Consider the following 9986-nt stretch of genomic DNA (forward strand, 5'->3'; position numbering starts at 1 on the left):
TCCCAGAGTGTCTCCCACATTTGTGTTTCTCCAAAATTTACCACTAACACTGAATTATTCATCCTCCCAGACTGGGATCATTTACTCTAAAAGTTGAGAATCCCTGGAGAGCATTTCGAGAGCCTGATAACCAAGGAGAAAGGCAACTGTGGAGCTCCTGGTGGAGGTGCTTAGCTCAGCGGCATTATTAGTGGCTCCATTTACCCCCGACCTGCCTGCCCCGAGGACAGGAGAGCTCCCTGCTTGGTAAATGGGGCGCTCAAGTCGGGGCAAGCCTGATTTCCGTCTCCAGGTCAGAATATCAGGTCCTGAGCCTCCCTTGATTCCGTCAGAAAAGAGAAATTGGGGCGGGGAGGGGGTGTTATTCCAAAGGAACTTTGTAAGTTTGCTTCATAATTGGTATCTAATACTGATGAGTGAATTTCATTTCTAAGCAGCTGTTTGTTACAAATAAAAGGGCAGTTTTTGAACAGGGAAGTGTCAAAATAATAATAATGATTAAAAATACGGCTCAGCATTTATTAAATATCTACTGCTCTTCTGAGGCTGTGTGCATTAAATCAATAAATCATCACACAAAAACCCATGAATCATCTCTGTTTTACAGGTTAAGGAAACAGGATCTATGGAAAGGTGAAAAATGAAAGTGATCAGGACACTTAAGTTGAAATCCTGGCCCTACTACTTTCTGCTGTGTGACATCGAGCAGGTAACCTCTCTGAGTCTCATAAGTAATATGGAGATACCAATATTTACTTCATTGAGCTAAGAAGAGGACTAAATGAAAGAAAGTTACAAAGGTATCTAATAAATAATAGATTCACAATAAATGTTCATTCTTTTCCTCTCCTTTGCTTTACAGATAAGGGGAAAAGAGTTCTAAGGCTATTAAATAACTTGTCCCTGAGTAAGTTCTGTGTGTCTCAAAGAGAATCTAGGTTCGCTGAGCCTTCACACTGTTCCATTTCCAGGCTTCTCACTGTCTGCTTAGCGTGGTTTCAGCTAAGTGGCTCTTTCTCCAGGTTCTTCCATCTGGTCTCACAAGGAGCTCGGGTGGTAGCTGCCAAACTGTCTCTTAGGAATAATGAACTTGCTGGTTTCCCACAAGACTCCCTTAGCTGATATTTATTCTACTAATTTTGGTGTACATTAAGTGTATGTGTGTGCTCCCACTCTACAAGACAGAACCAGTCCATCTGAATAATGTGAGTTTTGTGCCTGAAATCATTATGGAATGAACTAAACCATTGTCTGAACTCAATCAAGAAAACTTCCCTAGGGAGGAAGAAAATGTGTCAAGGGCTGTTCACCTATATACCTGTTGGGAGGCCTGAGCTGAAACTAACATCTCCCCACACACACACACTTATCCACTCATATCAGCATCTCAGCATCTCAGCCTTGGCACTATTGACATTTCAGACTGGTTAATTCTTTGTCATGGGGGCTGTCTCATGCATTGTAGGATGTTAAGCAGTATCCCCCGCCTCTACCCACTAGATGCCTGCAGCAAGCCTTCCCCCCCCCGTCCAACAACCACAACTGTCTCCAGACATTGTGAATGTCCCCTGGGGGACGGGGGTGAAATTGGCCTCAAACAAGAACCACTGGCTTACATGATTTCAAAGGGCCTTCTGAGCACTAGTTTTTCTCAATGTCCACCTCCCCGCTATCACCCAGAGCAGAGGGGTACTTAGAGCAGAAGATAGATGAGACCTTATGTCGCCAATTGTTTCTTCTTTCCCAGATTTCTGCCCTGAGACCTGGGATGGCTCTGAGTATTCAAAAGATGGTTCTTGGCTTTTATATGAGATGAGCAAGTCCCCGGGGGCCAGGGGTGTGATACTTCCAAACAGAGCTTCCTTATAGGATGACCTGTGGGTCCCAGTCAAAGCTTACCTCCCTTTTCCTATATCCCTTTTCTCAGACTAACACGTAACTCTATAGCAAAAGAAGGGAGGTGGTGGAGACTGTGAGCTTAAATGAAGGTGACTCCCTTTCATTTACTGAATAGAGTTTAGTATATGGGAAGGCTGGAAAGGAAAATTAGTAAGACAAACCAACCAACCCCTGCTCCAAAGAAATGTGAAGTTAGCAAAAGCCCATTGATTTAACTAAAATATAAGATCCACTTTAAAAACAAACCCCTCCTGAATAAGCACTACATTTTACCAGAACTTACCTGTGTGGGTTGGAGTTGCAGTGGTCTTTCCCTTTCTAGTTTACACATTTTGATCTCCGGGGGTGGGGAGGGCAGTTAATTTTAATAAGTATGCATTACGTGGGTTTAGGAGGAAAAAGAGACATTTTAAAACAAACAAAAAGATCAGGGGAACATATATCAACATGATAATAGAAATTGTCACTTTATTTTCCAAATGTTCTAAAATATACAGCATCACTTTATAATGTTTATTAAACTACTTTATTGAAGCATATATCTTGATCATCCAAGTCAAGAAATAGAACATTACTGACCTTCCAGAAGCCCTCGTCCTGCATTCCCTATCACTACCCACCTGTTCCTCCTTGATGGGAACCACTACCATGATTTCTAACAACACAGCGTAGTTTTGTTTGAAATATTGCATAAGTGATTTCAGTCAGTATTTTTGTTTGTATCCAGTCTATTATGGAAAAGTATTTAGGCTATTTCCAGTGTGGAATTTTTGCTGATATTTAACAGATAATGCTGAAACAGCACATAACACACTGACCAGCTTAAACCAGTTTAGCCTCTTTAAATAGGTTGTTGATTAATCAAACCTGGAATTATTTTACGGAGACAGCACTGCCATTGCACGTGTTCAGGACAGCAGCCCTTGTCGACAAGTGACCCGGGAACGGAGAATCTTCAGTCTGTAGCGCTTACAGAATACAAATGTTGCCCCCAGAGAGCATTATGAAGCGGGAAGTCCTTCAAGGAAAAGCTGGCTTCCAGCAGCACATGTAGCTTATTATGGACTGATTTGAGACTAGCCAATCAGCTTCCAAGTTTGAAATTTCCCCAACCCCTTAAACTTCACCCCAGTCCTGGACTGGGAAACAGATTTGAGCTGTGCCTTCCATCTCCTTTCTGGTTGACCTCACAGTACATCTCTTTCTTTTCTCAAAATCGGGTTCGATAGTGTTGACTTCTAGGGGCGTTGGGCAGCAAACCCTTGCTTGGAAACAATGCTAAAAAGATTTCCAAAGTAGCTGTACTACTCTATTCTCTTACCAGTAATGTATGAGAGTACCCACTGCTCTACATTCTTGCCAACATTTAGTATAGTCAGTCTTTTCAGTATTAACATTAAAAAAACTAATATTACTAATGAAAACAATCTTTCCTAAAATTCATTTGCATAAAATATCAGAATATATTATCAACCAGAAATGAAAGTTACAGTTGGCACTTACATTTCCATCCCTATAAAGTTAATATATTACACCTAAATAATTGTATATCAATGTATTAATATATTATTATATAGTTTGGCATTTATTCATATGTTTTGTAACTAATTTATATTCTTAATAATAAATATTTTACTTATATGAATTATATATAATAAATATTTTACCTATATGAATTATATATATAACTATATATATTTACCTATATGAATTTTATATATATATATATATATACAAAGAAAGTGGAAGACAGGGTAAAATGTTAACTATGATTATAGCTGATGGTTACAATTATGGTTAACTTGTATTGTTCTTTTTGTTTATATTTAGATGCTAAACTTTTACATTGAAAAATTTTTATACAGTGTAAGAATTTTTTAAAATTTAATAATAAACATTTCTTCATTTAAGCACTTACTGGTGGTATTTTTATTGCCCACATGGCAACCTCCACATCACCTAATTTCACGGCTGCCCTTGGAACAATGCACCTCTCATACATCCCTTCACCCTCAACATCTCCTTCTTACTTACCTCTGAGGCTATCTCCACATATTCTACCATACCTTATAGACCAATGCTTCTCAAACTGTAATGTGCCTGTGACACCTGGGTTCTGCTGAAATTCAGATTCTGATCCAGTAGGGGTGCAGGGGGTGGTCCTGAGATTCTTTAGTTCTAACAGGTCCCCAGGTGACGCCCGTACTGCTTATCCTCAGGACAGACTTTGAGAAGCGAGCCTCCAGACCTCCCTTCTCTTCCCGTCCCAGACCCTGTTTCATTCCAAGTCCTTACTGCCTATTTTCTGCCTCTTTTCTAGGTTACTCTGAGAAATTCCAATAAGATAACCAGAGCAGAAACAGCAGTAGTGTCAGAGGGAGGGTACGATCTTAAGGAAGGAAAAGTTCATGAAGTTAGGTTAAGGAAGTTGGTCCATGAGAAACATCCTGAGGTCTTGTAGCTAGGGAGATATAATTGTTTGAGCTCTTGTCATTTTGTTCTATTTCCCATGGCTTTTGCAGAAGCATCCTCAGAGCTCAGCACTTGCGTTGATGTCTTTCAGCGCTGCCCTTAGGGTTCCTTGCATCTGGGTCTGTGTGTTTCAGAGGCCTCTATTGTTTGGATGATTTCACTATCTTGGAATTAAGAAAATGGGATCTATATTGCCTAAATGTCATAAACCAGAAAATAATCAATTTCCCCATTCAAACAAGAAGACACTCCTTGTTTACTTTTGTCTTTGGTTGACATTTACTTAATAAAAGAGGACTACAAAATATGGGAAACAACTGCACTGAACATATTTCTATGTTATCTTGTTAACTTTATTCTGCTATATTTCCAGCATCTCCTCAAAGCCTCATAAATATCAATACAAGGTACTCAGTAGCTATATAGACCCATGTGACAGATTTAAGAGGAAAACGAGAGGAAAATCCTGACCTTTTGCTCCTGCTTTTGGAAACTTCAGATGAACAAGCATATTCACTGCAAACTTCAAGGTGCCAGATGACAGACAGTGTGCACTTAATCCCATTATGAACATAGAAACTGGGCTTTGGAAAGGGACCTGCAGGTAGCAGCTCCCTGAAGAGAAGATCAAGATATTTACCATGCTACTCATTGACTTTTGCAGAAAAAAACCCTCCCTTATGCCTCAGGTACACAGACCTGGTAGTTATTAACATCTCTGTTTCCCTCCTCGTACACTGTCACATTTGTCAATGTCAGGTGGCAGAGATAGTAGAGTCTATCTCCTTATTTTTAAAAACATCTGACAGTTTATTATTTCTAGGTACTAAGGGACACATTTTCCCAGGGACAAAGGGGAGGAAGAACAATTTGCTGTCAACTGTGGCACCCCCATCTCCAACTCCAGTTAGTTGACTATTTGTCCCGCTTGCCAATCCCTTCCCATCTATCCACAGTGAAGAGAAAATGGAAATTCACACCGGGCTTGCTGAAACAAAAGCTGCAGCCCTGGGTAATGCAGGAGGTGGGCCACTGGGTGTCCACTTCAGCCCCTGGGAGGCCCATTGTCAGAGGGAAGGGTGAGGGCAGCTCATCCATTCACAAGAACTTTGGAACAACAAATTTTTTTTTAAACATCTTTATTGGTGTATAATTGCTTTACAACCTTGTGTTAGTTTCTGCTGTATCACAAAGTGAATCAGCTATACGTATACATATATCCCCATATCCCCTCCTTCTTGTGTCTCCCTCCCACCCTCCCTATCCCACCCCTCTAGGTGGTCACAAAGCACCGAGCTGATCTCCCTGTGCCATGTGGCTGCTTCCCACTAGCTATCTATTTTACATTTGGTAGTGTATATATGTCAATGCCACTCTCTCATTTCGTCCCAGCTCACACTTCCCGCTCCCCGTGTCCCAAGTCCATTCTCTACGTCTGCGTTTTTATTCCTGTCCTGCCCCTAGGTTTGTCAGAACCATTTTTTTTTTTTAGATTCCATATATATGTGTTAGCATATGGTATTTGTTTTTCTCTTTCTGATTTACTTCACTCTGTATGACAGACTCTAGGTCCATCCACCTCACTACAAATAACTCAATTTTGTTCCCTTTTATGGCTGAGTAATATTCCATTGTATATATGTGCCACATCTTCTTTATCCATTCATCTGTCAATGGACATTTAGGTTGCTTCCATGTCCTAGCTATTGTAAATAGTGCTGCAATGAACATTGTGGTACATGACTCTTTTTGAATTATGGTTTTCTCAGGGTATATGTCCAGTAGTGGGATTGCTGGGTCATATGGTAGTTCTATTTTTAGTTTTTTAAGCAACCTCCATACTGTTCTCCATAGTGGCTGTATCAATTTACATTCCCACCAACAGTACAAGAGGATTCCCTTTTCTCCACACCCTCTCCAGCATTTACTGTTTGTAGATTTTTTGATGATGGCCATTCTGACTGGTGTGAGGTGATACCTCATTGTAGTTTTGATGTGCATTTCTCTAATGATTAGTGATGTTGAGCATCCTTTCATGTGTTTGTTGGCAATCTGTATATCTTCTTTGGAGAAATGTCTGTTTAGCTCTTCTGCCCATTTTTGGATTGGGTTGTTTGTTTTTTTGATATTGAGCTGCATGAGCTGCTTGTATATTTTGGAGATTAATCCTTTGTCAGTAGCTTCATTTGCAAATATTTTCTCCCATTCTGAGGGTTGTCTTCTCATCGTGTTTATGGTTTCCTTTGCTGTGCAAAAGCTTTTAAGTTTCATTAGGTCCCATTTGTTTATTTTTGTTTTCATTTCCATTTCTCTAGGAGGTGGGTCAAAAAGGATCTTGCTGTGATTTAAGTCATAGAGTGTTCTGCCTATGTTTTCCTCTAAGAGTTTTAGAGTGGCCTTATATTTAGGTCTTTAATCCATTTTGAGTTTATTTTTGTGTATGGTGTTAGGGAATGTTCTAATTTCATTCTTTTACATGTAGCTGTCCAGTTTTCCCAACACCACTTATTGAAGAGGGTGTCTTTTCTCCATTTTATATTCTTGCCTCTTTTATCAAAGATAAGGTGACCATATGTGTGTGGGTTTATCTCTGGGCTTTCTATCCTGTTCCACTGCTCTATATTTCTATTTTTGTTCCAGTACCATACTGTCTTGATTATTATAGCTTTGTAGTATAGTCTGAAGCTGGGAACCTGATTCCTCCAGCTCCTTTTTTCTTTCTCAAGATTGCTTTGGCTATTTGGGATCTTCTGTGTTTCCACACAAATTGTGAAATTTTTGGAACAACAAAACTTGAAAGGATAGACCAGCATCCAACTTACCTCCTTATCCTTTGTTCTCTCTTAGGTAGGCCAGCTGTTTTCTTTCAAAGACAAGCTGAAATGGTCAACTTGTGGGCACCACCAAAGCCTCCTCTCCCCCCTCTTACCCATGCCCTCACATCGGAGACCAGCTAGGGCCTAAGTAAAAATCAGTAGAGAGGAGGAATGGCAAAGGGTACCTAGAAGTGTTTCCTCCAAGTTCTTCATTTACAGTTCAGATGAGGAAGCTGAGGCCTGGAGAGAAGTGTGAGAGCGGGGATGAGGGTGTTGAATAAGGGGTACTGTGGTTTATTCAACATGTTTGTTCTGTGTATCAGACATCCAAAGAGCAAACAGAATAAAAAGAGAAAAACAGAAATGCAGAGGTATGGAAGTGGAGAGGCCAGGAGAGATGGAGAGAAGAAAAGCTTTATTTGTGTGAAGGGTGCATGGAGTTTGTGATTTTTCTGTCTTGGAGGCGGTAGATTTCATTGCTTTACATCCACCAGGGATTTCCTAGGCTCGGACAGCACGTTTGAGCCCAGACCTAGTCACAGATGAACAGCAAACCCATTTCAGTGGTGATCTTCAAGTACATGGGATGTTTTGTCTCTTGGTACCGTATGGGGGCCGGGGGGATACAGTGAGCAAGAAGGAAGGAGAAAACAAGCTGGAGTTTGGCGCCCAGACTTTCTTTCTGGCGCTTTCATGACAAGCTGGCTGAGACTAAGCAATGCGGGGCGCTCTCTGGGATTCTGAGCATTCGGAAAACCTGCCCTTCTGGGCCTCTGCTACTGACACATTGTTATTTGTGAGCCTTGCAAGGTGAGTCTGGCTTATTTAAAGCTGATGATGTTCTGCCTGGCTAGGGGCTGTCACCAGCCCCACTACTGGGATAAACACCTATAGTGACTTGTCTCAGTGGTAGCTGCCATCAGGGCCGAGACTGACGTGGCTCTGGGTGTTTGGCAGGTCTGGGAAGGCACGCTGCCTTTGGGTTGAAACTAGAGGGGAGGAGAAGTGTTGTCTGAGAAGGTGGTGTTTTTCCCTATTTCACTGACCTCATTCCAAAAGCTATGATCCTTCTGATCAAGTCCCGTTCAACTCAGTTTGTCAGACGGACAAGTTTTTGGAGGACAGCGGCTGTAAGCCTTTGCTGGCTCTTTGTGACTTCAAAGCTGATATGGATGAAGTCTCCCAGAGACTCCCCAGGTCTCCCCGGAGAGCTCAAGGTGGAGTCTTTCTCCAGACCCACCACCACTATGCTCCTGGCTGGGCCCCCTGACACACCTTCTTTTCCACGCAGGCTCCAAGCTAAGTAGAGAGAGCAGCCTCCTTGTGTCCTCATCACAGAGGTTCTTGGGAGTGTTCTTGGGACCCTTGATTTGGGGAGAACCTAGCTACTGTATGAGGCAGAACTCATCCTTTAAAGCTGCAGCCAAGTTTTCCTCTTGATGTGGCTCCTTCACTGTCTGTATCATTCTGGAACACTGGAGGCAACGTCTTTCTCTGTGACCTGCACCTGATGAAGTTTCAGCTCTACAAAAGCAGTTTCTGGGGCTGCAGAAGTCAATGACTTCACAATTTCTCAACACAGGGGTCTTCTCGCTAATTTTTTTGGAGGAAGCTCCCAGCCTCCCATATAAGAATTCATAGGAAAACTCCCCTCCAAACTCCTCCACCACTTTGGTCCATTTAAGCTCTTACCCCTGTGGCAGGCGGAGGGATAGCCCGGCCCAGGGTCTGTGTCACGGTAGCGACTATCTCTAAAGATAGATTTGGGAGGCCCAAGCAGGCTCAATGTCTGTCCCTCAGCAATTTCAGGGGTGACTGAGCCTAAGGAAGGATTCCTGTTCGCTGCATCCTTGCTTTTCTCTTGCTTGGCCTTCAGTATCTCATGCGACTCTTTACTTTGGGTCTGTGCTAGTAGGATGTTATGAATTTAGAAGGGTTTTTCAGATCAATGTCATTACTCTTGCCAGTCATCTAGATAAGACTTGTTTAGGAGGAAGTGTCCTAGCCTGAGGCCATAGATGGGGTTCTAGGCCCAGGACCATCACACCTTCAACACATCCCTTCCCCTCTCTGGGGCTCAGCTTTCTCTCCTGTACAAGGAGGAGACTGGGCTAAATTAGCTTTTCTGAAAATGCACACCTTAGAAATAGAAGCATCCTTAGTGAGAGAAGTCTGGGATATTCTGGGTTAAATAGAGTTTGGAAGTTCCTTTACTGCATAACTCTCAGGGCTTTAAATGTAATAAAAAAGCACTTAAAAACTACAAAGAGGGGTGTGTAAAAAGGTTATATTTCCCAAACTCTACTTCATCCAATTCCCTTCATTTTTTCAGCACAGATCATGGGACAAGTGTTCTGCTGAATATATTTCACAGCAGCAAAAGGCTAAATTATTTCTAAAGTACCACCCCAAGCTGTAGAATTCCCTTTTTTCCCTGTATAATTTTTCCCTCTTGATTAAAAAACATACTGAATGTTTAGCTCTATAGGCAATGCTGTAAAACGCTAAAGAGGAAAAAAAAGAAATATATTCAGACTGTTGAAGCCAAGCTCCTCTTGAAGATCTGCATTTTGGATAATAGTAATGTGAATGGGTAGGGATTACTAAGCATTTATTTAGTGTACTAGATACTGTGCTAAATGCTTTAATTGGACTCTCTAATTTAATTCTCACAGGAACCTCATGAGGTGTCTATTATTTTTATTTCCTATTTTCAGATGAGGAAACTGCAGTTCAAAGAGCCTTGATAAACAGTGTAAGGCCACCCAATTAAGAAGAGGCAGTGGCAAGGCTTCAGAT

This window comes from Balaenoptera physalus (genome assembly GCF_965194825.1).
Source record: "Balaenoptera physalus genome assembly, chromosome: 3".
NCBI lineage: Eukaryota > Metazoa > Chordata > Mammalia > Artiodactyla > Balaenopteridae > Balaenoptera > Balaenoptera physalus.